The following is a 24,944-nucleotide window of genomic DNA, read 5'->3' on the forward strand; positions in this document are numbered from 1 at the left end:
AAGGTTACACCGATCTCTTAGGTTGAGCAACTGTGGTTGAAATAAGCGCTCATTTTAGTCTATTGTAAATGGTCGTCTTCTGAGGATGATTCCAGAAGATGAGACCCAAAGGAATGTTTTTCCTGGGTCTTGAATTGGAGATGAGTACTAGACCTATCTCTGTAGTGGTGGTTACGAGAAGATAGTGCTCCCATCCCCTCTCTCCCACCCCTCCCTCCTCCTTGGCTTTCTGAAACTCATTAAAAGGGTTTTAAATCTGATTGGCTTGTCTCTGGAGTAGTCACAAAGTCCACACTCTCCAGGGGACTTCTCAAAGTTGTCATGAGACTGATAGGCTCTAAACAAGGAAACAGCCTTTCAAATTCAGTGCTGTCATCTTTCAGGCTACTGTGCACCCAGAAATGGCCCAGAACTCTTGTGAAATGTATCCTAACAGATATGTAAGTGTAATTCTACATAGGATGGAGGTGAGACCAATATAGGATGAATTGTCCTAGGGATCTTTAAAGTCTGGTAGTATGGAAATAAGATGAGTTTCTCCTTGTTTTTTTTTCCTGTGAGGGAGATTTTAGACATATGTGTGCACATGCGTGTACAAATACACATGTGCCAGTACACGTGCATTTTGTACACATGTGTGGAGGTAAAAGACATCCTTGAGTACTGTTTGTCACTTTTTTTAAAAGACAAGATCTATCACTGGTCTGGAGCTCACAAGAAGGCTAGGCTGGTTGGTCAGGGAGCCCAGAGATTTGCCTACCTCTGCTTCTCCTGCACTGAATTTAAACTGCTTCCCACCACACCTGGCCCTTTTTATAAACACGGGTTCTGGGGGTCAAACTCAGGTCCTCATGGCAGCACTCCATGAGATGAGCCATCTTCACAGACAAGGGTTTGCATTTCCCTCAACAATCCTGCATCACTGTCTAATGTGTGACTGCGATCATACTAGCAGCTTTGGGAGCAAGGAAGAAGGGGCCTTGAGGTACCCAACATAAGCTCTGCCCACAGAGGGGTTCGCAGTCTTCTGAAAGATCTGGGATGATACTAAGACTTCTGAATTAGGAGAGTCATGAGAGTTTGGGACTTGCCTCCACTTCAGTCCTATATAAATTAGGGATAAGGATATCTATTCCACAGGACTGCTCTAGCAATTAAGTTGAAATTGAACATGCAAGATATCTTTCCAGATTGCAAATCATTATGCAAATATGAATATTATGATAATTGTGGTTTCCAGGGATAGCCACTAGATTCCTAACAGCAATACCACCTGAGACATAAACAGTAACCCCACCCAGAAACTCACATCTCCTAAATCCTCTAAAATTTAGCACAGAAAAAAAAAAAGCAGGCTGGCTTTCTTCACAGGGCAGGGTGTATTCTAAGCCTGTGTGTGGGCCTGGTACCCAGAACACAGGGTTGACAAATGAGACTCCCCAGGGATTCCATCATCCCATCAGGAAAAAAAAAAAAAAAAAACTAAAATGGCTGCCATCACTGCTGGTGGGAAAACTGGATTTAGATTATACTTGGATTTTGGTTTGGTTTGGTTGGGTTGGGTTGGGTTGAATTTTTTGAGGGATGATTGGGAGGTGTTGAGACAGGATCTTCATATATAACCCAGGCTGTCCTCTCATGCCTGGAATAAACTCATGATCTGTCCATCTCTGCCTCTTGAGTTCTGGAACTATAGACATGCACCGGCACAGCAGGGTCCAACTTCCCATGTTGGTGGCTACAATTACTCAGTGTGTCTCCTTATGTAATATCAGTAGATAAATCCTACAGTGATTTACCATAGACCCCAATCATAAGAAGTTTCCCTCGTCCCTCCTCTCTGAACATACAATTTCTTTTTAAATTTTTAAGAAGAGAGAGAGAGAGAGAGAGAGAGAGAGAGAGAGAGAGAGAGAGAGGATGCCATGGCATATGTATGGAAGTCAGCTTGCTTGATGGAGTCAATTCTCTCTATCATGTGGGTGCTGGGAATCAAACTCAGGTAATATTAAGCTTGGTGGAAGGCACCTCCACCCACTGAGCCATCTCACCACCATGCGTGACATGACTACAGAATTCTGAATTTGCATTCAACTCTCAAGCCAAATTCAAGGCTGAGGGTGTACCAAAACTCCGTGTTGTCAGTTACCTGCAAAGGAAGGAAATGGGTTTGCTGGGGTTCTGGTCTGTGTCTCAGCTGAACAAGAAGCTCCCATGTGGACCCTCTCCACAGGTGTGCACACACATGCCTTTACTAAGAATTTAATATAAAGCTGCTAAAAGCAGGTAAGTCATAAATCCCTAGGGCTTTAGACCAAGCCTGACACTGCATTCCTTATGGGCTACGTTGGCTCAGCTCCATTCCCGCCCCTGGCTCTCCTCTAGGATGTACCCGTTGTAGCCAAGTTCTCTCAGTGCAGATCATAACCACCTTCCCTTCTGAAGATCTTGGTGGCCGTGACCTGGATATTCTTCCATCTTACAGAACCCCTCCCACAAACTCATCTGGATTGTCTGAGGCATTGGTGGCTATGGCCATCATGGTCCCTCACGTGCTGCTGAAGGTTTGCCCTTTGCCATAGTTGCTTTAGGCTTTTCAAGGAACCATCCTCAGTGCCCAGTTGTCGGCAGAGCTTTGCTCTGTCACAGGCTTAGCCACAGAATGCTCTTCCCTTCTCCTCCATCTCTCCAGCTCGCTTCCTTTGAGGAGTACAATCAGAAGCCCTGTTCTTACTGATAGTCTTAACTCACACCAATGGCCAGGAATGCCCTCACGCAAACAGGCCGGAGTTTCTCAGTCTATAGTTGAACAGGGTTGTCCTCTGTGAATGGCCTTCCACAATTTAACATCACAGGCATCTAGTACTTACCATACATTATAGAGCAGACTAGAATCAGGCAAATATAAAGGCACGAAAGGCAAAGTCCTTTATTATTCAGAACATGTATGTGCTTGCCCATGTGTGTACATATATTTCCACATATATGTATACATATTTCCACATATATGTATACATATTTCCACATATATGTATATATATACATATGTGTGTATATGTGTGTGTGTGTGTGTGTGTGTGGAAAACAGAGATCAACATTTCAACCATAGATGTCTTCTTCCATCTCCTTCAACCTTATCTATTATGTCAGAGCCACTCATTGAATCTGGACCTCATACTTTTGGCTAGTCTGACTGGCCACCCAACCCCAGGGATCGTCCTCTACCTACACCCCCAGTGCACTGCTGTACACATACGTTTTCCATGGGTGCAAGATCAAACTCAGGTACCAGGCTTACAAAGGGTTCTGTCAACTGAGCCATGTTCTCAAGTGTCACATGTCTTTGATATAATACAGGAAACATGTAGAAAGAAAAACCTGTGTAAAGACAGGGAAACTATGTAAATCACCATGGCTTCCATCAGCTGTGAGAGCTAGAGGAGATGAGAAGGATTCTGACCAGAGGTGACAGACTATCTGTGTGCTTTTCTAGTGCCAAAATATTCCCAACATACACTAAATCGACAAATATCCACTTTCCAGCAAAAGCAAGGAAATAACTATTGCTTCATAGGGCCCTAAAGCTAGAAACAGGCAAGAAAATGGCGACCATCTTTATCTCAGTCCACAAAAGGAAATGAACAACATTTTCACCATTGCTCATTAGAGACACCCTTATAACCGTGTCACAGGAGCAAAATATTTCTTCTACTGCTTTTTTGATCAGGGTTTTGTAGCCTGTTCCCATGTAGAGAAACTGACGACTGATGTGTGAGTTCCCCTAACTCCCCTAAGGAGCACGGCCTTTCCCGCTGCCCCACAAGACAGCTACTCTTCGAGGCTTTGCCTCAGTAGTGGGATGAGGACAGTGAGAGCTCAGCAGTTTTCTAAATCCAGGTGTGGAAAGTGGATGACTCCAGCAGGAAAGACAAGGGCTGCGGTGCAGGGGGTGAGGGCGGAAGACAGACAGACGGGTGACTCAGCCCACATTCATAGAAAGCCAGGGTAGTGTTGGGAGACTCTGGCTTTCATCGTGTGGCATTTGGAGGCTTAATTCCCAGCTTCTAATTAAATGTATAAACTATAATCACAAAGATATTTCACAATTCGTTTCTTAGATCTGGAAGAAGTTCTGTGAACCAACTTGAGATGTGGGGAAGGAAGAAAAGAGGCGTGGACAAAGGGGCAGGGGGAAGGGTGAGCCGTGTGGGCGACAGAAGGCTGCCCTTCTGTCACATCATGGCTCCCCAACTCATGGCTGGGACTCTACTCCTACACCCCATTCCGGTGAATGGTAGATGGAGAAGCGAAAGAAGGAGAGGGAAGGATTTTGTTCTTCCCATCAAGACCTTGTTTCCCTGACTCTTTCAATGGTTGAGACCCACCCCAGACCAGAAGCAACAACTCCAGGTCACTCGAGTTCATCTACTAGCATGCTCTGGCCTGCCATCTTCTCTAAAAGGAGAGGTTAAGGAGCATTGTTGAGGGGCAGGGCTGTGTGGATCTGTACTGTAGTGACAGGCTAGAACCCCCCACTTCTGCCATTGTTCCCACAGCCAAGAACACTGGGAGGGGATACTCTGGGGTCCTCTCCTATCTCCTACAAAGCAATTCTGGAGTACTGGTTGCTCCCCCCGCCCCCGCCATCAACACAACCCCTCTACTCAAAGGAGATGTTTCTATATAACCAGTCAGTCTAATGACTATGAGTATAGTGAGGCTCTGGGGAAAACTGAATTCTCTCTGGAAGAGAAAAACATACCAAAGTCCAGCTCAAGGAGAAATGTGAGGTCTTGACAGTACAGCCAAGGCTGCAGTGTAACCACCCACCTGGTGCATCTTGACAACCCCACAGTTCAATTCCTAATACAGACAGGTCCTAGGACACTGGAGTTTGTCTTTCCTCCACAAAGAGAAACTCTCTGATCACTGACATTTGAAAACCAGGTGTGGTCTATCTTCTTTTCTGTGCCCTCCAAACATTATGGGGAAAGAAGTCAATAACATGTGTGATGTACGGGGGTGGGGGTGGGGAGGTAGTGGAGAGCACACGAGCTGCTTATGGGCCATTACGTCAGAACATGACAACCCTGAAAAGGTTAAGAATCGGCCTCCTCCACCTGGCAGATCAGCTCATGGTCAAGTCTGAGGACTTTGCCACAAACCACACAAATGGAAGAGGCCTGGGAGAATGCCTACTGGCCCGAGCCCCTCCCATTCCAGTGCACTGGCCTGTCCCATCTTGGAACACACTCTGATAAAGGCTGGGACTTTGTGAGAGGTAGTAGTGAGGCTGGTCTGTCAGATTTCCCTAAATCTGTTCTGAACACTGAGGTAGGGTTTGGAAAAAGGGGCTCAGTTTACCCATTTTAAAACAAGAAAGAAGTATTACTACCTACCTCATAAGGCTGTCAAGAGTTGAGCAGGAGGCATTGTTTGTAAACCACACAGTTCATTCGGTTCCTGCCCATAGTCACACTTGGTGATGTTGATTATTATTTTTAGTTTCTACACTGAAAAAAAAATCTGTGTGTGTGTGTGTGTGTCCAGGAGTTGTTGACCAGCACAAAACAACCCTCATCTGTATTTTTATGTACATTTTGTTTCATTCTGCTTTGTGTTGGCATTTTTGTCTTATTTGTTTTTTGCCTGTTTGTTTTTATTTTGTTTTTGTGGGAGGGTATTGTATGTTTCTTGGGGATTTTAGTTTTGTTTTACAATTTTGGGTTTTTTTTTTTTTGGTCTCTTTTTAAAAGAGAGAGAAAAGAAAGTTGGGTAGGTAAGGAGGTGTGGAGACTCTGGGAGGAGTTGGGAGAGGGGGAAAACATGATCAAAATATATTGTCTGAAAAATATTCATTAAACACACACTCACACACACACATATACACTCATACACACACATATACACACATACACACACATACACACACAGGCACACACATACATACACATACAGGCGCACACACATACAGGCACACACACAGGCACACATACACAGGCACACACACACATATATACACACATAGGCATACACACATGTCTACACACATAGGTACACACACAAACACAGACACACACACAAAGGTGCACACACACAGAGGTACACTCACAGGCACACACACATACAGGCACACACACACACAGGCACACACACACATACATACACATACACAGGCACATGCACACACACCCAGAGGCCATCTTGCGGGAGGCGGGCCTCTCCTTCTGCCGCATAGGTGCTGGGAATAAACTCAGCTTTTCAGGCTTGGTAGCAAACTTCTTTACCCTCTAGTCAGCCTAGGTACTTAAGAGATGGCATTGTTATCTAACACACATTCCTATATACACATTCTAATTGGACCCCAGCATTTTGAGCACACTCAGTGTTCATGAAATAAATAGATCAGCTTGTGCAGGACCTTCTCATTGGTCCCTTGTGCTGAGGGACCCGCCCTCTCCAAAACCAGAAGAAGAACTACACAGTAGAGTCATCATGGCAGTTTCGGTCAATAATTGATGCTAGCTCCTTACAGAAACCTGAAATAACTGGCCCTGAGTTTCAGGGCTGTGTGGGCCAGGAACACTCGATGCAGGAAACACCTGGGGCTCTGCATTCACAGCAAGCAGATGTCGCATGACGACCAAAGTTATGCTTTAAGTTTTCATTACTGTGCCGACGAGATCTATGAAGCAAAACTGCCTCTAACCTGCAAGCCCCCCTTGCCCAAGGACAAATAGTGTTCTAGAAGGCTGGGGGCTGTTGTTCATGTAAGAGAGCAAGCCGCATGTTCTCACTGCTGTAAACAAGGTTGGTTGCCCCAGCTGCACGGGATGTACTTGGTCTCAGTGGGCAGGGGGGTAGGTGGAGCATAGGCAGGAAGTATGTCTGGCACATGCTTGCCCGGATTGGATGCAGGTGGGAAGAACACACCCTGTGGGTGTCACCTTCATAAACACCTGGCTCACACAATTTGAGAGCATTCCCTGGGAATGGGATGGGTCTGACAAGAGCCCATCATTCTGGCCAGTATTTAATAAAGCTTGCTTCAAATTTGGTTTAAACTCAAACTGTGGTAATGGTCTTCTTGTCACCCGGTTGAATTAACAATCATCGCCAAATCACAGTACAGTGTGATGGAAACCTAGCCTCTTGTCTCCGCTGAGGTGACCCAGGCTACAGCGCAAAGTCGATTTCATAACTGTCTGCAAATTCATCGACCAATGGCACTTAGCTGAGATTTCCCATCATTCTTTTGAAATGTTTCCCATCATTTCTCCCCTGTACTGTCTAGCATCCCAATGTCTTAACTGTTTCTTCCCAGAATGCTTTGCTACTGAATCACTTGCCTAGAAACCCTTCTCTCAGGGTCTGCTTCCAGAAACCTCAACCAAAACAAATTGTTAGTTTTAGCAAAATGTTCACCCTATTACTTTGTACAGTAAACAAACTGATCTCTAGGAGGAGACGGGATTGTCCTTCAGGAGGATTACAAGTTGCAGGCTTGAGTTACTAGGTGAAATGGCACCCAGCCACCCCAGAAAACACCTCCATTTTAGCTGCTACAAACCTCAGAAGGGAGAGCCAGTGTCTCCTTAGGCGTTCTACAGAGCCTGCACTCAAGGACATTCGTCATCGACATTGATTCAAATTTGTTTACCTTCTCCCCCTTCGTGGTTAAAAATCTCTGTTGACTGCCAGTTGCCTGAAGAGACTGAGTGAACGGGCCACTTGAAGGCACGCACCTTACACGCTAACTACCTCCTGAAAGTTCAGCATCAAAGTACAGGGAACGGGGAAGATAAGCCTAAAATGAAACTGTGCGGAATGCAGTACCTGTTACTTTGTATAGAACCTGCTTGAACTACAGGGCAAAGCAATAGTCAACAGAAAACTCAGTAGACCTGCTCTGTCCACACAGTTAAAGGGCAGTACCTGATTTTTAAAAAAGCCCTGGACCACCAAGCTCACCGCTCTAACACAGATGCGGATGATAGATGCTGGGGGTGGGGAGTCGGGAGGCTCCGATACTGTTTTGGTGGGTCACAGCAATTTAGATGCAAATGCTGATTCCTGCCTCCGCATTGGAGAGCCCTGACAGGCCCGCCACAGTTTCTCACTCTGCACCAGGAAGGCGGCTTTGTGGAGGGGCGGTCACAATGGCGTCTCACATTTCTATTCATCCTGGCTCACCTTCTTCCAATCATCTCCAGAGTCCACATCAGCTAACACCCAAGTTTACAGCCCCTCCTACCCCAGGCCCCACCTCCTACCCCAGGCCCCACCCCCTACCCCAGGCCCCCCCCCCCTACCCCAGGCCCCACCCCCTACCCCCCCACCTCCCCCAACCCCATCCCGAGGGCACAGGCAGCTGGAAAGGTCAGCCTAGAGAGCTGAAACCATAGGAAACCTTTTTTCATCTTTGGGGGTGGGGCAGCAGCGTCCTCTGGAGGATCCTGAGAAGCAAACCCGCTCAGGGAAGGGATTAGATAAGGGGGCCAGGCTGCCGGTTCAAGACCAACACCAGCTGATACATCTTGGGGCAAATCCTTGCACTTTGTATTCCTCCCTTTCTTAGTTCTTCGTGTTTAGGATCCTGGGGCTCTCACATCGGGAGGGTTTTAAGGCTCACTTAACTGTGCCTGGCTCACAGCAACACTCAGCAAGCACCTTCTACCATTCCGCTTAGGAGCTCTTTAAGTCATCATTAGTCATCATCGTTGTCATCATCATCATCACCACCACCATCATCATCTTCATCACGTTTGTCGCTGCCATCAACAAACCCTTAAAGTTTTCAAACAGAAAGCGCTCTGTTTTAATTGAAAATAAAAGAACAGCTTCCCTCTCCCCAGGAACCCCCAAATCTGAATAAATTTGTAAAACTTTATTTGTACCTTGATCAAAAGGCTTACTCTGTAGTAATATTAAATGACTGTTGTAATATTTGTAGTAATATTAGCCTATGCAACTCCCCTGATGTGCTCAGAAACTCAAGAGACCTGAGCTATTCATGTCTGAACATCCAACAAACAATAAATTAACAAACAATAAATGAACACAAAGCTTTTCTCCTCTTCCTGCACGTTTTAACGTGAACAGATCCAAGGATTGAGAGCTCACTGTACTTTACCTCCTATTTTTCTACCGAATTAAGGAATTTTTTAAAAGTCAGCTGATATATAAGGAAAATATTTCTTTTTCTCTCTTGCCTTCTCCAGAAGTTCGCCAGTTTAATACCCATAATTCCTCACCTTGTCTATTGCTCAAATTATTCTCCTAACACTAACTTACTCTAAAGTTGCATAAACAAAATAAACTACCTGGTCAGGACACACCACACTGTTAGAAGGTGCAAACTGCAAAGGCAGGGCCTGCTATTTGAAAAGAGAAGAGAATTCCAAGATGGTGGTGGCAGCAGTAGAGAATTTGTCCCACAGCTAGAAACCGCAAAGAGTGGGGCTCCATCTGATGACCGAGTTGGTGACATTCCTAGAAGTCCAGCCCTGCTTCTGGTCACAGAGCAGCCATCCCCATCATTGCTTTGGCCTGACAGGTTTAAAGCTGCCCCGTGCCCACAGCTCTTGCTTTAGTCCCTCCTGCTCTCTTCTTGGCATTCCTACTGAAGAAGCCTCACAGGCCTGGCGCCGCTGTCCTCCTCGTATAGTACACAAGAAAGGTCAGCTCTGTGGATAGAACAATAGTAACAGCAGCTCATATTTCTATGTAGTCCCAGTCGTGTGTGTGTGTGTGTGTGTGTGTGTGTGTGTACATACATGTACGTACACATTACATATACACACACATACATATACATACACATACATACATATACACATATATATACATACATATACATACACATTATACATACATATGGACATTACTTTATACATACACATACATATACACACATGTGTGTGCATCTTTATGGTCATATATGGTCAAATATATATATAAGGGTATATATATGGTCATATATACTCTTTTATATAAGGATAATACACACCCCTACACACATAAATATAATATATAATATCCTTTTATAAGGATGATACACACACACATTCTTCCACTGTGGGATCCAGGGATCGGACTCAGGTGGTCAGGCCTTCACGGGAAGTGTCTCTACTTGCTGAGCCATCTCTCCAGCCCACATGGCTCTGTTCTTGAGCCAAGCAAATTCCTATTATCACAAACACCTCCTTATTTGTTTGCATTTCTCACCAGAATATCCAGTCCTGGTGTAAGCGGGCCTCACCGGATCCGTGAGATGTGACTATGGCTGTCATTGTGTTTTGGTGTGCTCTGTTTTGTTTAGATTTATTTATTCCATGTATATGAGTACACTGTAGCTGCCTGCCCCAGACACACCAGAAGAGGGCATTTTGTTTTTACCGACATCTTTCTAGGTGTCTTAGTTCCTCACTCTTCAGTCTTGAAGATGGAGGGAAGACTGACGAAGTGGGGTCAGATCCTTCCTTCCTTCCTTCCTGACCACGGCTGTCCAAGGCTTTGGGACCACAGGCCAGTGAGAGGATTAACCTCTCCGAGCTCCCACTTCCTCATCTGCTGAGTGGACTAATGGATACACACCCTTGCCTTCCTCACAAGACTGAATAACCACCCCCACCCCCCCAGTGAAGTGTGATATTTGGATGCAAACCCCACAATACACGCGGGGTCTCTGGTTCTGACCACTGTGCTCACCTCTCTCCATGCCACTCTCTGACAGTATTCAATCCATGTCAGATGGATCAAAACCACTAATAATCTAGCCAGGCAAACCTTGTGAGAACAAGGACCATTTATTTCCCCTTTAAATCTGGAAGATTGCAAGGTTCCTTTGTAGCAGTAAAAGAGCAGTCCATCCTCAGCAGAAACAGTCACTTCCTCTTCCCTTTGGTTTCAGGACTGTAATATGAGTTCACAGTCACTTTACTCTCCCACTTTCCACTCTCTAATTACACAGTGTCACAAGCCAAAAGATAGACCACGATATCTTGGTGTTGCTACAACTTGCAAGTGACGCAAATTATCGTTAGCACGCTGCATCCGAAACCGAGTTAGAGCGCTTCACCCAAAATGCTCCTGGGGGGAAACAGCCCACTGTGATGACAGAGCGAAGGCAGAGGCGGAGGTTACAGAACACAACAACCTGTAGATGTTTGAAGGAAGCGAATAATTCCTACAGCAGGTCTTGGCGGAGACTAAACGAACTGCACTTATCTGTAATGAGTTTTCACAAAAATAATGCTACCAACGCAGTTCACACATGCTGAAAACTCCGGGCTAAGCTGGCTTCCAGACATAAGGCCATCAGTGCGTTCAGAGAAACAGTCGCTGCAATTATAACTAATTAACTGGCCTAAACAGTTGGGAGCCGGTTGGAGAGGTCTGAGCTGAAATGCAAATGAGGAGGGAGGGGCCTGCTGCAAAGAGATGGCGTGGCATATTTGTTTTGTTTTGTTTTGACTTCTTTCCAGACATATTTCAGTTTGCATAAGTATTTGAAGGTCGGATCAGACAGGATTTACAGCACAATGGTATCAGGAATGTCTTTATGAAAACTCTGATATGGTCTAAATTAGGTTTCAAGAAGGGGCGGGGCAGCCGTGGGAGCTGGAGTCTCTATCAGAGGCTACTCTGCACCCTGATGGGCACTTCGAACCACTCCATCACCAGCCTCAGAACCAACAAGCGAGCCCTTTAGGGCCTGGATTTCAGCTATTGATTTCAGCAGTATCAGAGGCAGCCCGGAGAGAGCTCGCCAGCCCTCCAGTTTCAGCACTGCTTCTGTGACCTTTGGTTGACCTTGGGCTCTGCTAGTGGAGGGTTAAAGTCCTCTTTTGGCATTGGAGCCTGGCTTTTTCCTTCTCCAAATGCTTTCAGAGAAATCAGAGTGAGCCCCACCCCTCGTCAGTGGGCAAGCTGCTTCCTGTAGAAGCGAGATTTAGAGAGGATCCGGCTTGCTCCTGTGAAAAAGAGCTCTTCAGCACAGAAAATTCTCTCTTTCTCAAGAGCTCTGTTTTCCCCTCAACCTCTAATTTCCCAAAGGCCTCCTTTGGCATCTTCTCCGTGAAGGTGGATAAAACAAAGCAAATGTGTAAAAGTCCAAAATCTGATTGCTTTTAAGGTGAGAGTGAAGCTAAACCAGGCAGGCACCTGACAGACGGAACCAGAAGAGCCCTCTCCTCCATAAACTCATTACTTGCAATTATTTCCCCTGGAAGGTGACGGTCGAAGGACAGGTAAGTCTGGAGGATCTGAAACCACATGAGCAGAATCTCTTTGATAATGCCCGGTTCAGGGTCCCGCACGGCTGTTTTGCGGTATGCTGTGGGATGAGCAGGAAAACCTCCACAGAGAGGTTTAATTGTTTACACTCAATGAAAGGAAAAGTCTGACTAGAAGTGCTCCGATATAATCTCACTCTGATTAAAATGGTTCTATTGTGCTATGACCCATAGCTCTGTTAGAAAGGTGAATCCAGGACTTTGCCCGGCTATGGGCACCCCTTTTTATACAAGGGAGCTATACATGCAGGCCTGGACGGACAGACACGCCTGGTGGCTCACAGCCATCCTTGCTTCAAGAAGGGTTTATTTTCCTTTAGGAACCCACAGCTGATCAGTGTTCTGCTGCCCGGGCTGTTTCATAACTTTCCGTGTAATTAAGCAGTTGGCATGACCTTCTGTAGCAAGATACTAACAGGAGTTAGCCAAGGCAGGGCTTGTACACAGGAACCCTTTGGACTTCTCAAGCATTCAAATAAATGCAAAGCCATCTTTCTAATCCAAAACTCGGTGGCACTCGGCTCCCCAACACGTGTGATCACATACACACCATTATGCACACACATACAGCAAGCAATCACGACACTGTTTCCTGTAACTCAGTAACTGCGGGGTACAATTCAAAGATGGAAGACAAGTGCCCTGTGCATCACGTCTTAGAAGCCACCAGATGAGCCTGAAGATCTGCATCGAAGTCACTCATTTTCAAAAGGCAAATCTCTACAGATTGCCAGAAACAAGCTGGTTTTGAAAGAAATACTTAAAAATGAAGCACAGATTACACAGCCACCGAGCACCGAGTAGGTTTTAGAAAATACACAAAAGACGCGTGCCTTCCTGGAAGGTGAAATCCGACTCATGTCTCCCACACAGCGTGAAAGCAAGCAGTGGCTGGGAGAGGGGACAGCCTACAGGGATGGCCATCACCAGTTCTGTTCCTTCCTGTACTCCATATGCTGTCTCTGCACTGAGGCAGGGGCATTTGATTCTCTCCTTGGATCTGAGCTGTACACTTAACTGGACAACAACTACGGCAAAAGTGTGTCTGTGACTTCTGAGCTGCCTTCTTAATGCCATCTGCCCACGTTCCCCCAGGATCCTTTGAAACTCTGCCTGGTGGAATGCTTCTGCTGGGACCTTGTCTCTGCACTGGGTGAGACCTGAAGTTCAGTGAAACCACAAGTAGCTTGCAGTGAACCGCCCGGAAGCAGCTGCAGGCCAGGGCGGAAGCCTTCACTGGGAGTGTGCACCCTCATTAATAACAGCCTGCAACTACATAAGGATTCTGAGCAGGAACTACCCATCCCAACCCAGTGAAGGCAACGCTGCAGACAAGACTGTGTAGATTGTGAGCAGGCGTGGGGCTGACAGGCACAGAGTCTTTGCTTGTTTTTCATAGATTTGTAAGAGCCACCTGTCAATAGGGACAGTAACTCTTTACTGGATGTATATTTTGTTCATGTTTAAGAATTTACATATACATACACACATATATGCATGCATACATACATATATACATATATACATACATATATAAATACAATGTGCTTTAGTTATAATCAGTTTCACCTTCCCCACCAACTCTTCCTAGATCCACTCTACAATTCCTTGACCCTTCAAACCTTGTGTCCGCTTAAAAATATGTGTGTATGTTATAATCTATATGTATATACCTATATATCTATATAGCAAATATCTATATACCTATATATCTATATATCATCTATATATCTATGTATTTATATATCTATGTATCTATGTTATCTATGTATCTATGTCTCTATATGTATCTATATATCTATATATCTCTCTCTGTCTCTGTCTATATCTATATCATCTATATCTATATATCACTGAGCTTGATTTGTATGTGCTGCACATATACTCCTGGTACAACATCATCCACCAGAGAACAGGGACCACACCCTTAAGAAAACTGACTCTTCATTTCTCAGAAGCCATGAACCTGGTGAGGTAGGGAATCCCAAGCCCCTCCCTCTCTCCATGCTATAATGCTGACTGGCTTGATCTTGCACAGGTCTTGTACAGTTTGCCTAACATTTTCACATCTTTTTTCCCTTTTTGCCAGTTTGCCTTTCCTCTGCTGTTCAGTATTTTTGTTTGTGGTGAGGTGGTCAATAGTTTGAGTTACTTGATTCTAAGGTTTCTGTTTTTCTATACTATTTCAAAGACCTACTTCGTGCCAAGTCTATACCCATTTATTCGATCGTATATGTAAGAACTTTACAAATACTCATTATTGGGCGCCTGTTTTGTGTCAGGTACACTCTTGCTAGATAGACAGTGAATACAATAGACAAGGACCAAGCTTTCAATGCGCTCATATCTATAAAACATGCTCATAGAAACATTATTCTTATTAGTGAAAATCTATATGCAGTCCTAATAGCCATCAACAGCTGGATAAAAAAGGGTTAGGGATACACATGCAATGCTGCAAACAGTGAAAATGAGTGATCGCTTTGTCTCTCATCTATCAGTCAGGCTACACACCTACCCGTGGGAAACGAGTTTGAGCCCAGACCTCCTGGTAGGAGTGAATGATGGGAAAGGTGCTGGGCTGCTACGAAGCCCACAGGGACGCGGTTATGATCTTCCACAGAAGCCAAGCACCCTGAAGGAACGCTGTTTAAGTACTGGCCTTTGTATGATCATAATTTTGCTTTATGTTGAAATCATTGCCCCATCAGGAGTTAAAGTGAGCTCAACAACAGTGGTGCTTGTTGTTTTTTAAATTTTTTTTAAATTTTCTATATTCTTTGTTTACATTCCGAATGCTTTCCCCTTTCCCGGTTCCCCCCTCCCCATCGGTCCCATAAGCCCTTTTCCCTCTGCCCATTTTCCAATCACCACCCCCTCCTATTTCTCTGTCCTGGTACTCCCCTACAATGCTGGATCAAGCCTTTCCTGGACCAGGGCCCTCGCCTTCCCTCTTCTTGGGTATCATTTGATATGCTAATTGTGTCTTGAGAATTCAGAGCTTCTGGGCTAACTAATATCCACTTATCAGTGAATGCATTCTATGTGTATTCTTTTGTGATTGGGTTACCTCACTTAGGATGATATTTTCCAGTTCCAACCATTTGCCTAAGAATTTCATGAATTCATTGTTTTTTATTGCTGAGTTGTTGTAAAGGCAACATTAGTGCGAGCTGCTGCTACTTCGTGTCTACGTGACTATGTGCATGAGTGTCTGTCTCCTGGCCATGGATCCTACTTTAAAATTCTACCTGTGTTCCCTTACAATTATTTCAGCTTTATATTTGAGCCAGGATGAATGTTGTGCTTTCACAAATACTCTTACCAAATCGTTTCTCTTGATGCATGCAGGGCTTCTGACAAGTGCCCGGAGCCCATATTTGAACTAAGATTCATTTGTTCCAGCTAATCTCACCCTCAGTTTTCTAGCAACACATGTTTACTTTTGTCAGTAGCTGCAGCAAAATATTATTGTAAGCATATTTATTATACTCTTTAGTCTAACTTTTAAAAATGTTTATTATCTTTAAATCATGCATGATAAAGTTATACTATCTCAAGAATTACAGAATGACATCCCTGCACCCCACCATGGCTCTGACCCCTGCATGACCCTGTCTGATCTGTCACTTTCCCGCCTCCAGAGGGCATCCTCTGGTGAAGTACCGCTAAGCATTCTCTTGTTTTTTAAAACACAACGCTAAGTGGTCCTTATTCTCCAGATATGGCATTTCCTTGGTCTTGTCTCTGACATTTTTCCAAGTTGAGTCGTTCAGTATGTCTTTTCTCTGCATTTCTAGTCTATGACCATACCTGTTTGATGCACCCTATGCCTTTGGCTCTATAATTTCCTTTTCTGATTCTAGATCATTCATCATGCATGTGTGTGCACACAGAGATATTCAGACATGTAGGTAGCTTGACTGATTGAGGAAATATAGAGCATTCACTCATTTTCACTGTTTTCAGTATTGTCTTTGTATCCTTATCCTTTTTTGATCCTGCTATTGATGGATATATAGATTTTCACTGATAAGAGTATTAAGTTTCTATGAACATGTTTTTAAAATGATTTTTGAATAGAAGTTTCTCTGGGATACATAGGAGAAAAATTGCTAGACCATATTGTAGGTATACATTCAGTTGATGCCTACAATTAGTCGATGCCAAATTGTTTTGCACAGTGATTGAACCATGTTATCATTCCTCAAGCCAATTTTGACCCTCTACTGTTCCATATTATTGCCAATAATTGGTATTAGCTACCTTTTAATTTTTTATTAATCTGATCTATATGTAGATGTCATTGTAGGTTTTTTGTTTTAATCTTATCAAGACTCAGATTTCAATTATTCTCATAGGTCTTGTGTCTTTTCTGTTTCCTATTCTGGAAAATGACTGTCCACAACAGTGGGCCAGTTGTATTTGTGGATTGAAATTTATGAAGGTGAGAGAAGAAATTAAATAATGGCAAACTGTTTAATGTTTTTACTATTGAGCATACCCCCCTCTTCCTCTCTCTCTCTCTCTCTCTCTCTCTCTCTCTCTCTCTCTCTCTCTCTCTCTCTCTCCCTCTCTCTCTCCATCCTTTCTTTTCTTATGGTGTTTCTTAACTTCACCAAGAGCTGCCCTGAGAGCTGTTTTTATTTACTAAATGTTCTCGGCCGTTGCTTCTGTAATTCATTAAAGGTATCTATAGTATCTTTCCTTCTTAAATGAAATAAAAACACTGTTCCCTATCAAAGAAAATAATTGACAAAGGAAAGCCCATGCAAGCATGCACAGGAGAGCAGCCGAAGTGCACTCTTAGGATCTAAATTAAACATGAGGAAACTCCAGAACCTAAGGGCCCTGTCTGTATGTCAGGGATCTAATAATCCTCCCACTGCACACCAGTGCAATAGCTTCTGCTCTGGAATGAATAATTCCAGCAGTTCTCTGTGCAGCCATCACGTCCTCTTTACAAGAGGAGAATCTAAGATACAGTGGGCGTGGGTGGAGCTACATAAAAATGTCAGGTGACCAGAGAGTCAGGCAGACAGACAAACAGACAGACAGGCTAGAGTCCTTCTGCATCTGTGTATTTTTAAAAGCCTACATGGGAGGTCAGTACAAGGACATTCCTGCCCCTTAGGGTAGGGGATGAACTAGTGCAGAGTTGTCATTTTCCAGGGAAAGTGTGTGGGCAGCCTCCTTTGTGTCTGGACAAATTAGAACCGCCTGGGATTCATTAATTAGCGTGTGGTGATGGCTCCGTTCAGTTGCCTCAGGACTAAGATCAGAGCAAGACGAGAATTTTGAAAAGTTGCTTCTGCAAGTATCATACCTAAAAGAAAAAAAAATGAACAAAATTAAATTACTTGACTTGGAAGCAAGAGTGCTGAGGACTAAATAGGTTTTATTGTCAAACAACCAGGAGAACAGCGTGTCTGCATGCTACACAAAAGAGCCAATCAGATTATTGCAGCAGGAGTTGTTTATACAAAGAAAAAAACTTCCCCATTATAAGGGCCAGTAAAAAAAAAAAAATCAACAGACCAATTACAAAATAATAATAATAACATCAATAAGAATAGGTTTCGATTGCCAGACCTTTCGGGTACCATTTCTATTTAAAGACCCCCACAAACATTGTCTTGATTAAGGTCATAATAATGCTTTGTGGTCAATGATATTACTTCAATTTTAGATTGATTTACCTCAGCAGAGAAGTGAAAACTGGTCAGTACTTATTTTTCATCCATTTTTCTCATTTTCTACCCTTGCAAGTAAATTGTAAATCAATTGACCTGAGTATGGAGAAATGTCCCTGTGTGTTAGAGCCATCAGTGAACTGCCCCCTTTTCCCCGCTGCACCCAGCACTGATCTAGAATACTCCTCTGCCCAGGACTGATATATTGTATAACCTCAACAGTGACATTTATACCACATTTTCCGGTGGAGTGTTGCAGCATTGCCCTAAACTGTCCACCCACAACAGCCTCATAAGCAACAGAAGGACAGCACTCTCCAGATATCTGCACAGCCCTTCCGTTGACTGCATCTCAATGTTCTTTCTCTTTACCTTAGTAGAAGAGGTTTATTGGCAGACTTTTCAGATTGATTGAACATATTTTATGCACAGAAATGCTTTTCAAATCATCTCTAAAATACAGAAACACGGCATTCTCTAAGACAAAGGCTCTAAATGGGACAAGCGGAACCCCTCTGTGCCTCCACTTGAATCATGAGTGCACTGATGGTACAGAGACTGTAGTAGCCCTGTCTGAGGTACAGAGCACATGAAAGGCTCCAAGTTGAAGAGGGAGCATTTAAAATAATCCTCCATTAACCAATTCTTTAGCCTAAGCGCAAAATCACATTAGAGAAATTTGAGGCCAATGATTTATTAGTGATAGCCATGGCAACGTTAAAAATCAAACAGTTCAATTTCTGATTTCAAATCCATTCCAAAGCAATAGTCTCCATGATGATTGGCCTAGTAGAAAGCACAAGTCTACTTTTAGCCAGTAATTATTTACTTCAGTCTTCATTCTTTTACATATTGAAAAGAAACCACAATGCAAAAGAAAAAACATCCAAGAGAACGAGACTCAGAGATGAACCAGAGATTGGAACATATAGAGAAAAACTGCAAAACAATTGATTAATGACTTAAAGTCAGTAGTCAGGGAAAATAGGATCTTTAAGTAGAGCAATGTATATGGTAGGGGGGAATAACAACACAGATAATGACACAGAGTGTAACGGTATTAGAAGTGCCTTCATCTAAATCATCAGTACATTCAAGAAGCCAGTTATAGAGCTGACCTGTGACCTTGAGGTAGGGGATTGACCTGTGACCTTGGAACTGGACCAGTGCATGCTACACAAACTGAAACACAAGGAAAAGAGTTGAAGAAGGAGACAGAGCACATCAGCTTGGCTTTAATGTTTATGTAGGGTCTCGGGAATATTTGAATAAATAAAAGCTGGTTATTTTCCAGAAAGAAATAGATTATGCTCAAGTGATCTCAAACAAGTCAAAGAACAAAGTAAAGCTAAAGAAAAAAAAAAACTAGAATAAGCTCCCACGTGACTAGACCAGCTATAGTCAAGTGGCTTAAAATTAAAGACAAAGAAGAAAGAATTGTATACCGATGAGCAAAGCTAAGAATGATAATAGGTTACTAATATGGAGGCTAGAAGACTGTCTTGGATATTGTTCTATGGCTATAAAGAGGCACTGTAACCAAGGCAACTCTTCTATCAGAAATTTAGTTGGAGGCTGAAATCGATGATACCCATTGGAGAGAGGAGACAAGCGTGGTGCTGGAACAGTAGCTGGAAGAGTTATCTCCTAATCCACAGGCAGCAGGCACAGAAAAGCTAGGGCAGGTATGGGCTTTTGAAACATCAAAACCTTACCCCCCAGTGACACACCTCCTTCTACAAAGCCACACCCACTCCAACAATGCCACACCTACTAATCCTCTCCAAACAGTTTCACTAGCTGGAAACTAAACACATAAACTTAGAGGTCTATGGGTCCATTCTCAGTCAAACCACCACAAAGACAGTGGAACAGTACCTTAAAACATGGAGGAAAAACATTTTCCTAGTGAAAGTATTTTTCAAAATAAGAATACTTTTGTCAGAAAAAAGTTCAATTGCCAACAGACATAAAAAAAAAAAAAAGTTAAAGGAAGTTTTAAGTTAAGAGGTATATGATACCAGATAAAATCTTAAAGCAGGAACACAGACAGAAATCAGAAAAATAGTTAAAATAAAGATTTCTCTAATTCTACATAAATTATGTATATAAGATAGAAAGCCATGTTCACAGACTGTGGTGGTGTGTACCAGACCCCCATTACTGGGAGTGGTGACTCCCTTTCCCGTCTACAGGAGCTCACAGATTCACTCTCCTGGTGAAGACATCTAGCTAATTGAAGCCAGTAAGCCACAGACTATGTAGGAGGTCTTGCTCCCAAAGGCAGCACTATAGTTTGAATACATTTCCTACCACTCTTGTCTTAAAGATGTCTTAACCAGTGTTGGGAGATGGGGACAAAGAAGAGGTGATTAGATTATGAGAGCTCTGCCCTCACAAATGGATTGATGGGGTGCTCACAGGAGTGGGCTAGTTATTCCATATGTGTGTTTGTTACCAAAGCAAGTTCTTCTCTCCTGCTCTCTTTTTTCCAACTTCCCTAGCCTTTCTACCTTCTGTCATGGTGTTATACAACTTGAAATAGTCATCGGGTGCCAATGTTAGGCTCTTGGGTTTCTCAGACTCCAGAGTCATAAGCCAGATAGTTTTGCTTGCTTGTTTGTTTGTTTTTCATTATAGATTCAGTCTGTTAATATATTCTGGTATGTCAGCACAAACATAAATAGGTGTCTTGTAGCCAACAACTGATAGTAGGCACCTAAAAGGCTTGTTGTGACATGGGATAGCTGTTTTAGGCTGGGTACCAACAGAGCGTTCCCTTTCGCTACCCCATTTCAGAATGTGGGCCACCCCATTTCAGAATGCCCTGTGGACTTAGCTCTTCTGCATCTCTGTCCTTCCTGATGCTGCTGACTTCCCTTTTAGATGAGTTTTACCAGAGGAGACTCCCTTCAGACTGTCTTTCTCAGCCTCTGTTCTGGGGAGTCTCACCCAGGGCACCCACCATTTTACCACGAAGCAGGACATTCGCCGTCCCTCTTTGTACATGTTGCTCATCAAGCTAAGCATTTCCCTCTCGCCTTTCCTGAAGAGTTTACATTAAGAACAGGGAGTTTTATTAAGTTGTTCCACATCCGCTGATTCGATCATGTGGCGTTTCTGTGGTTAACATGAAAAATTAGAATCAACTCAGAGTTCTTAAGAATAAATGCAATGGAGTCATTACTATAAAAATAATAAATTGCTAATCTGTTGACACTTTTCAAGGCTAGCAGGGAGCAGGAGTGATGTCCAGTGCACTTGATCAGCACAAAGCAAGACAAGCACATTTCCAATCCAGTGAGTTTACATGTCCATAAACGGAACATGTCCTGCCCACAGGCTAGGCTAGAATGAGAGGGCTATAGGTACCTATCAATGGTCCAGCTCCTAAATCAGCCTTGGCAAAAAAAAAAAAAAAAACAAAAAAAAACAAAAAAAACCAAAAAAGCACTAAAACTCCGTTGTTCCACTCTTGGTACAGTCTTCTTGAGGATCAAATACATACAGAGGATTGTGAAGGAAAAGAATCCAGGAAACCGATATAAGGTCTTTCACAAAACAGATTTTGACAAAGAGAAAATTAAAAGATTTTCATCACTGATCCACCACAGGAGGCCTGGTTCACCTTTCTCTGTGAACCAGATACTTTTTAGATAGTAGAGGACAGGTCTGCAAAGATAGCTTGACTGTTAAAAGCAATTATTGATGTTCCAGAATTCAATTCCCCACACCCCTATCAGATAGCTTACAACTGCCTGTACCTTCAGTTCCAGAAGATCCACAAACATGCACAGTCAATATATATATCAACACTACACACACACACACACACACACACACACACACACAAATAAATAAATATAATAAAAATAGATCTTTAAAAAAGGAGTTGAAGAAATTCTTAGAATCATTTCACCACTTAAATATTGATATTTATTAATAAAAGAAAAGTAGCCATCAACTTCCTAACTAGAAATTACAGGAACGTTCAAGCACAGAGTGATGCCACTTCATGTCATTAGGGACAGGTACTTGCCTAATGCCATATTTGATCCCTGGGACCCACGTGGTAGGAGAAAAAAGCCTCGCTCAGGTTATCTTCCAATATCCACACACGCACAGTGGTACTCATGTGCGTGTACCACATAAATAAATAAATAAATAAATGTACCAAGATATTTAAATGGCCAAGGTACTCGATATATATATAAAGACAAAAATCCCTGTTCAGTTGGCACGATTGTTGGGGGTCTGTGGTGAAATAGCCCATCACGATCAGAGCACATGGCAGGGTAAAAAATATCAACTTTATAACCAGGAAGAGAAAGGGAATAAAAAAAATCAGCTGAGGTCTCACCATTCTCTTCAGGGAGGCGCTCCAAAGACTCCCCACCAAGCCTCATCTCCTAAAATTACTACTACCCGCCCCCAGCAATGCCAACCTGGAAACCATATCTTTAACATGGACCTTTGGAGGACATTTAAGATCCAAACTACAGCAGTCATCAAGGAGCCCAGAGACACACAAACTTGGAGTCACTGTGGTCCTATTAATCCACTCTGTCTCTACTGACTTGCATTCCTGAAATGACTGGTGACGCAAGTTTTAGCCAGAAGGTTAAAAGACTTCCACATCTGTTACCCACCCCAAACGCATTAGTGCATTTTCTGCTAAGCTCCAAATTCTTCTAAGATTGTGAGTGCCTCTGGCCTTCCTTGGGTCTGCATCTCCTGGCAATGTATTAAGGATGCAAGGGACTTTGTCAATTATCAATGAATTATAGATAACTAGCCTATTAGGATGAAGGCTGCTCTTCTACCAAATGGGTTCCTGAAGAAAGTATCCACAATGTGATGGAAGATAGAAACGTTCTGCCTGAAAGAAACCCCATCGAACTCTAGAATGGTCCTTTCTCAATTTCTCGCTATTGTCCTTCATTGATTTATGAGACCTGGTGCTTAAGGAACAGCTTTTCCCTGCGGTTCTGAAACCAGCTGCCTGTAAAATAAACACTCCATCATCCCAGAGCTGCTGAGTTGCAGTTTCATTTTTTGAGGAACTCCCCGTGGCTTAGATTTTTAATCATCTAATCAAAGGACAACCCATGCCTTCTCTCAGATCAACTCTCTACCATTAGAAGGCACCGGCACTCCTGAACTTCTAGAATCTCTCTGGTCTTTCCCACCCTTCTCACCACATATCCCTGATCCGTGCGTTGGCAATACTGTTAGCATCGATTTGCAACCAGTAGCATCTGTGTCTTCCCCTGGCTCTGTGATTGCTCCGATTTAGGAGGAAACAAGCCAGGGACAATGACCGCTATCCCTTGCATTCTGGCTTCTTACATTTCGCTGGTGTCCTGAGCCTAAGCATTTTGGTTTCATAGATCTCAGAAAGCACTGGAGTTTAGAGCTTCAGGGAACCTCAGTGATGAGTCAGTCCTCTCATGCTACCAAACCCGAGTTCCAGAATATAATATTTATTAGACCTAGAGGTAGGATCAAGGTGAGTCTAATGAAAACCTCATACATCTCTGCATCCGTGAACCAAATCTGATAGTTAACCAAGCAGGGCTTCATTGTAAGATGCCTCCATCTCCTAGAAAATGGGGGAACGCTCCTCAGGTGTTCTTTTGGCATCTCAAGGCAGAAGTTGATGTCCACTTTCAACAGATATTTCTTCCCTTCCACACCCTTGCATCTTCTGACCTGCCAGACGTTAGGGCTCTGCTTAAATAGGTCTCAAACATCTTAGAAAGTAACATGTTAGGAGTTCTTCTCTTCCACTTGCCCTGTCGCACCACCACCACCCCCCACCCTCATTCCCTGTCCTCTGAGGCTAGTTCCACAAAAGGGAGAAAGAGCAGAAAGCAACTGCTCAAATCGTGACGAGTGCCAGCTGAGAATTGGTCTTCCTGCTAATCAAAAGTTATTTGTCTGAGCGCCATGTGAACAGAACTTAAAAACTTCAACTTTGGGTTATTATCCAATACCTGAAATTCTTGTCATTCCATCATTAAAGATAAGGTTTACGATGGAAACGTGGCCAGCATGAGCATTCTCTAGGGTCATTACTGCCCCTGAAGAAATAAATGACTGGACATGGGTCATTTCTTGGAGCTGCTTTTGAAAAGGATAAGAGAAGGTCAAGAACACTAAAGAGGGTGTGGGCGTTTAGAGAAAGACTCTGAGGAGAAACTGCCTCCTCACCACCACCCCTGATAAGGTGAGATGTAGCTCTTTCTTTTTTTCATTTCCTTAGACCACAAAGCCCAGTGCTATGGGTTTCAAATGGGCAAGGATGTCTTTTGGTAACACCTACTCGGACGATGAAGATGAACAGACAGTAGGTCTGTATGTATAAACATACACAGGAGAAAGAGGTTCCAAGCCTTGCTCTGTGCTACCCGTCACTGTCTCGGCCAGTCAGGCTAGTATTTATATTAATATAGGCCACTTGACTAAAGTATTCAGATTGAAAGAGGAACTGTAGTGGATTTACAGAAAGCAACACAGTTTCCTGAATACTCAGCAGAATTGCAGTATCCAGCCATCAGAAGAAAAAAAAATTAAGAGATACAATCAACATACTTGCTAAAAGATTTTCAGAGTGGTATGATTGTCTTCTCAAATGGAGAAGCTGGTAGAGTACAGAAATATAGTCCTTTTTCAATTTTCTCTTTCATGGTTTGCGTGTGTGTGTGTGTGTGTGTGTGTGTGTGTGTATGAAGGTTGTACTCTCTTTTAAACACACTGCCTGGGTTAATGTGTAATTGACAAGATTAATGACTATCTAGTAATTACCTCTATTGTTTACTGTCTGGATGGCAGCCAGACATCTTCCAGCTCTGCCCACCAGTAGGTTTGATTTATACGAAATGTGCTAAGAGGCTAATAGGGTCTGTGTGCCACGTGTGTGTTTACTAAAGATGTTGGAAAAGAAGATCCAGGG

At 43.4% G+C, this 24,944-nt stretch overlaps 1 protein-coding gene and 1 long non-coding RNA gene across 2 annotated transcripts in view; one reads left to right on the plus strand and one right to left on the minus strand.

Moving 5' to 3' along the window:
- The window catches only part of Gpbp1 (GC-rich promoter binding protein 1), a 722,682-nt gene that overhangs the window by 168,659 nt on the left and 529,079 nt on the right, over positions 1-24,944 (plus strand). The gene's annotated exons all lie outside the window — the stretch shown is intronic.
- The window catches only part of LOC127666546 (uncharacterized), a 66,763-nt gene continuing 59,138 nt past the window's right edge, over positions 17,320-24,944 (minus strand). The window contains exon 4 of the long non-coding RNA XR_007973677.1: positions 17,320-17,622. This is a non-coding gene — a long non-coding RNA (uncharacterized LOC127666546). The remainder of the gene's footprint in view (positions 17,623-24,944) is intronic.

Source organism: Apodemus sylvaticus, chromosome 16, assembly GCF_947179515.1.
Source record: "Apodemus sylvaticus chromosome 16, mApoSyl1.1, whole genome shotgun sequence".
Taxonomy (NCBI): Eukaryota; Metazoa; Chordata; class Mammalia; order Rodentia; family Muridae; genus Apodemus; species Apodemus sylvaticus.